Source organism: Geotrypetes seraphini, chromosome 1 (genome assembly GCF_902459505.1).
Source record: "Geotrypetes seraphini chromosome 1, aGeoSer1.1, whole genome shotgun sequence".
In the NCBI taxonomy this organism is placed as follows: Eukaryota; Metazoa; Chordata; class Amphibia; order Gymnophiona; family Dermophiidae; genus Geotrypetes; species Geotrypetes seraphini.
Window position 1 is genome coordinate 538,305,003 of NC_047084.1, and position 6,171 is coordinate 538,311,173.

At 41.3% G+C, this 6,171-nt stretch overlaps 1 long non-coding RNA gene across 1 annotated transcript in view; it reads right to left on the reverse strand.

The window, feature by feature from the left end:
- LOC117352586 overlaps positions 1-5,806 on the reverse strand; it is a 48,014-nt gene extending 42,208 nt beyond the window's left edge. Inside the window, exons 1-2 of the long non-coding RNA XR_004537726.1 lie at positions 5,447-5,806; positions 4,245-4,306 (exon numbers count right to left, since the gene is read on the reverse strand). This is a non-coding gene — a long non-coding RNA (uncharacterized LOC117352586). The remainder of the gene's footprint in view (positions 1-4,244; positions 4,307-5,446) is intronic.
- Between the last annotated feature and the right edge of the window lie 365 nt (positions 5,807-6,171).

Sequence of the window (6,171 nt, forward strand, 5' to 3'; positions counted from 1 at the left end):
GTGAAATCAGTTAGCTTGGCGGGGTTTAAAAACGGCTTGGATAATTTCCTAAAAGAGAAGTCCATAGGCCATTATTGAGATGGCTTGGGGAAATCCACTGCTTATTCCTAGGATTAGCAGCATAAAATCTGTTTTACTACTTGGGATCTAGCTAGATACTTGGGTCCTGGGTTGTCCACTGTTGGAAACAGGATACTGGGCTTGATGGACCTTCGATCTGTCCCAATATGGCAATTCTTATGTTCTTATGTTAAATACCTATGAGATTCAGCAGCAGTACACTTGGGACTGGGCTCTTCTGATGACGTTTTCAAATTTAGTTGGAAAGCGCAAAAGTTTGATCATATGCACTTTGACCCTAATGACACCCAGTTTAGTCAACACTGAGGATGGTCCTTACTTTCAGAATGCTCTTAGATGCATACAGGTATTAAAACTGGTCAATAACTAGGTGCTACCATGAAATCATTAGCAAGTTTTAGCAAGGCAATAACTTTTGGAACAAAGAAGCAGAACCAGCTCTAAGAAGTAGTATATGATCACCAGGTTTTATTGATGGTTGACCTGATATGGCTATATTTTGGCACGTATGCCTGTGTCAGATATCTTTTATCCAACAGAGGATCTACACATTCAACTCCACTCTTTGGGGGTTGACAGGAAAGATGCCTACTGCTGCATAAGTGACATTACTGCATGACTGATCTTTGCCAGTAATAGACAAGCTTCCAACACTGTTCAATAACGGCCTTTCTGTCAACCCTAAAGGATGGAGTTGAACGTATAGATCTTCTGTTTGGGTAAAAAGATACCTGAACTCTGATATATACATACTTGCCAAAACACAGCCATGCCAGGTCATCCATCAGTAGAACCTACTGATCAGATACTACTTCTCTGGGTCGATTCCACTTCTTTGTTTTACCGATTGGCACTATGGTATTTGTTTCTTCTCCTCCTTGCTTCTTTGGCAATAGCTTTTACCACATGCTATCAAAAGTTCAGGAGTGACTGCTAAACGAATTTCTGTACACAAAATTGATTCAGCAACATGCAAGCAAAAGGTCCAGTTATATCAAGAATTACTATATAATATTACAGCCTGTAGCTTTGCACATCAGGCCACTTAGGACTTTTTCATTTTAGTGGTTTCAAAAAGATTAGAGCTATTGCAGTGTTGCTTCCAATGTTGACTCAAATCATGACAATATGTTCTCTTCCAGTGGTGCCCTGACAACAGATACAAGGTGACTACTGGCTTGGTGGGATTGACTTATCAGTTATTTGTTGCAGGTTCTATGTGGTCTTCTCCAAGGTAGCGAATGAGGCTCTAGCATTTATGGCCAAAAGTAAAGTTTTACTTTGCTGACTGGCTACCTTGAGATCTGAAATGATACTGTCAGACCAAGAAAGGTTTAGGAGTAATCAATAGCTGATCAATATCCTGTTGACATAGGAGAAAGACTGCTACAGGTAGTCCGCTTTGCCCAGTCTTAACATAGACACAAAATCAGAAGAAAAGAAAGAAACTCCAAAACAGAACAATAAAAAAAATAAATAAAACAGATGCTGGCCACTTGACTCATGAGTTTTCTCAGTTCACCTCTCCTGGATCTCCATCCACGTTAATTCTTCTTCAGCAGTCACTCCTCTCACCAACTCTTAGGTGTTTTCTGGAACAGTCTCCTCTTCTGGTCTCTCTGCTGGAATCTACAACTCTATGCCACTCCTCTCCCTGAACCCAAGGGGGCTCCATATGGTACTTTCCCCCCCATAGTGTCAGGAAGTCTGGATTTAAAAAGATGACTACATGTCATCTCCACCAGCTGGTCATAGGCTACTATGCTGTTTCTCTCATAGGTCAAAAGACTTACAGGATCTTCCTTTACAATTGGAAAGTTATTATTTATCCCAGCACATCTCTTTTCATTTGCCCCTCTACCAGGCTGATGTAGTGAGACTAACATCTTAAATCCTAGCCTGGTTTTGAGAGACAGGAAAATCTGAGATCTAATTTAGCACCTAGGACCCCAGTGACTGAAAGCTTATATCCTCTCATCAACATGGAAAAAGGTGGGAGAAATAAGTTTTCCTTCCAAAGCACCTATTCTTAAAATCACAGACATCATACCTCCTTCCCTGGCTTTCCATGTATGCAGTCAGCTTAAAAACCCCCCACAGAACCCTTGTAAGAGGCAATGTAGATGCTCTTGTGTGCAACTTTCTGCATAGACAAACTGGGAACATACTAGAGACTTACTCCTACAGCACTAGGGAATCTCATGGCCCAGAGGCACAAAGGGGCCGATTCTATAAAGGGTGCCTAAAATTAGATAGGTAATGGCGAAATAAAAGTCAGTAATGTAATGTAAAACCTGAAGTCAAAGGGTGTATATGTATACCTAACAGCTCCTACTCTCTGTTATAGGGCAGAATGATAACCATACGTAGCAAGCAGGCCAGAGCCTGTGTTATAATATTACCAGGACTGCCCAAAACTTTCAGTAATACAGTTAATAAATAGATGAACTTAGTCCAGATTAATAAAATACCTGCTGCTTTCACAATCCTAAACTTGCTCCCTGCTACAGAAGCCATCTAATCAAGCAGTGGATCATTATTTCTAGCTAAGTTTGGAAGGTGATTTTGTAGAGTGCATGATAAAATTCATCTTGGATATCCAGGGGGATGACATATCTTTGGTACCTGCATCTACAATTACAAGCAGAAGCTCTCTCTGGATTGCAAAAGGATCTGAATTACTAACAGTGTGCCAAAATTCAGAAATAGAAGATAACACAAAATTATCTATCAATTTTTTTTTTTTGCACCTTTTGAGTATTTGCTTCCAAGATCCCATTTGGTTTGAGAAGGAAGCCTTTGTGTCTTCTGTAGGTGAGGAGGCATAAACAAACTAATTGCAATGAATTATCAAACTCAAGGCTTGATTTACTGAGCCCCCCCCCCCCACTTCAGTACATATTATAAACTTAGTAAACTTGGGGCCTGTTTTACAAAGCCGGGCTAGCGGCTGCAGCGCGGTAACATCCCCGAAGCCCCTAGAGATTTAAAGGGCTTCAGGGCTGTTGCCGTGCGGCTTTTTAAAACAGGCCCTTGGTTTCACAATGCATTTTAGACATGACATCACCTTCAGGCCACAGCAAAATTAGGCTTGGTCTTGAGGTATGTAAGACAGTCCTCATAATAGCCAAATAAATGGAGGATGTATAGAGATACAATAACAAGGACTGGGAGGAGACCAAGAGTTAAAACACAGTAAATCAGCTGTGTGAGGTAAAAATAAGGAAAGGACATTTATGTTTATATTAAAGTTTAAAAGTTACACTAGGCATAACAGTTATGCAAATACTGCATAAATATACAGTATTCACAGCATATCCACAGCCTAAAGATAGTAGGCATACCACAATTCTGTACACACAAAGTGAAAACAACAAATGTGTTTTACTGTCATCTTTATCTGAATGTGTTTTATGAAATGTTTCCCAACCCTGTCCCGGAGGACCACCAGCCAGTCAGGTTTTTGGGATAACCCTAATGAATATGCATGAAAGAGATTTGCATATAATGGAGGTGAAAGGCATGCAAATCTCCTCCATGCATATTCATTAGGACTATCCTGAAAACCTGACTGGCTGGTGGTCCTCCAGGACAGGGTTGGGAACCACTGCTATATGACATATTAAAGAGACCATTTCCATCTGGAATGGTAGGGTCCCAATTTTTAATGTAATGTAATTTATTTCTTATATACCGCTACATCCGTTAGGTTCAAAGCGGTTACAGAAAATATACATTAAAAATTATGAGCAAGAAAGGCACTTTGAAATTCCCTCACTGTCCCGAAGGCTCACAATCTAACTAAAGTAAGTAAAGAGATGTCACCATGGGGTCTTAGTTGCTACCTTCTGTTTCTATTCTTTATGCATCTAACATTTCATCTGGTCTCTGACCTACATAGGCCTTTCAGTATCTCAAAATGATTAAAAATTGTAGAATTCCACACATTTATAATATTCTGTGATTGATCACCAGAACTTGCAGAATTTTAAAGGTTACTGTAAAATGTGATCATGAGGGTGATGTCATAGTAACATAGTAAATGATGGCAGATAAAGACCTGAATGGTCCACCTGGTCTGCTCATTAGTTATTCTCATTTTAAAAAAAAATCCCAAAATTAAATTAAAAAAAAAAAATCCCTTAAAATATCCAAATTCTTACCATGGTTTGCCATCTTGGTAGCCAGGTATAGGCATCCTGGCCAGAAACACAAGAAGAACAATCTGCAAAACACATTTCAAAGAGAAATAAAGTTATATCACTTAAAAAAACAAACAAACTAGAGAGCAACCGACTCTATGACTCAGAGGCACAGCTCAAAAATCAGCAGTTAGGTAATCTTCAGCGGTTTACGGATTCAACTGCATGCAAATTGTTTTTAACCACATCTACAATACAGTCAGACTTCTTGGCTGCACTCGGCACGGAGGACAAAGGAATCCCTGGTACCTGTCTCTGCAAAGCGCTGTGCTATTCTTAGCACAGCTCTGGAGTACTCCAGACCGATGATTCCCCCACTTCATCAGACGAGAAGATAAAAATAGATGCATTTTCAGACACACAAAGGGCAATCTTCCTTAGCTCATGCATTTTTGCAATCAAAGCTAAACATCAGAACAAATGATCACGTTCACTCAAATGCTATATTTTTGTTACTAGTGTGTATTACGTAATCTTCGAAGAAAAGAACCCCCCCCCCCAAAAAAAAAAAAACAACAAAACCCTAGGGTCTACTGAGAACAAGGAAAATCAGAAATATTATACATCAGTGCAGCTTACTCTAAACCTAACGTGATCTAAATGACAGATTGGTAGAATTCTTGTTAACTGCAGTAAAAATACAAAAATATCTCTAGCATGACCGTTATAAAGAAAAATAAATCTTCTTAGAAAAAGCATTGCTAGCATGCATGAAAATGTATTAAAGATTTTTTTTCTAAAAGAAAAGAAAAAAAAAAAAAAAAAGGAACGAGGCTGTACTGCATGTTGAAATCCAGGGAGCTGCAAGAATGAATCCTGTAAATCATTCACATGTCACTCTAAGGAGAAATTCAGTGTCAGGGCGTAGAGAAAGAAGAATCTTATATATTTAAGAAGAAATAAAACTGCGGACTACAATAACCATTTAGTAAAGCAAGCATTAAAATAGCAGTGCTTAGAAGAAAACGAAATCTAGAGCTAAATCAGCAAATCAGTGTTTAATATGCAACCTCCCCCCCCCCCCCCCCCCACAACTACCTAATACTACAGTGGGTTAATATTAAGCAAAATCGTGCACAAAAATAATCTACTGAAAAGAAAGTGCAGAGAAAACGACACAAAGAAAAGCTCTAGGAAGCTGAACGTTTCAGCTCCATACTTACAGACAAAAGCCCCCCGCTCCCTCTTCTCACTTTCTGTCTTTCCTACATAGGTCAGGCATACGTGGACCAAAGAGGAGCATGCTGATCGGATCGTACATGGGCAGAGAATAACGCTAGCAGCTTACTGCTGCAAGTCCAAGAAGGCACAGCCTTGGCAAAGAAGAGAGGGGTTGGGGCGGGAACAAGTCTCGTCTCCCTGTCTCTCTCTCCCCCTAGGCTGGGGCTACGCTCGCCTGCGCTGTATATATTGAACAATGAGCTAATTCTGATGGTGTCTGGCCGGAGTCCAGCGCCTCCGCTCTCTCCCCGTTGCTGCTGCTGCAGAGCCAGACTGCTTACTCTGCAATAACCTGCAACTCCCAGTTCCCGCCCCCCCCACCGGCACCATCACCACCGCCCTCAGGAACGGAGTGAGGGGGCAGCAGCCAATCCTAAGCGTCAGCACCACCCCCAGGCCACGCCCCCAGGGCCCGCCTCGGTGCGGACATTGTCCTCGGATGATCCCAGCCTTTCCCATTTAAGGCTGTCGCTGGCTGTTCCTGGGAGCGAAGAGAGGGGGGGAGGGAAGAAGGGGAGGGGGAGAGGAACGGGGGACTGCTGCTTGAGCCCGGGCCCAGGTCCCAAAGAGGCGGGTTGCTCGAAAAGATTTAAGGAAAAACCATAATAAATCACGAACTGTAGAAAAAAAAAAAGAGTTGAGGTCGATTGAGACCAAGGCAGGACGT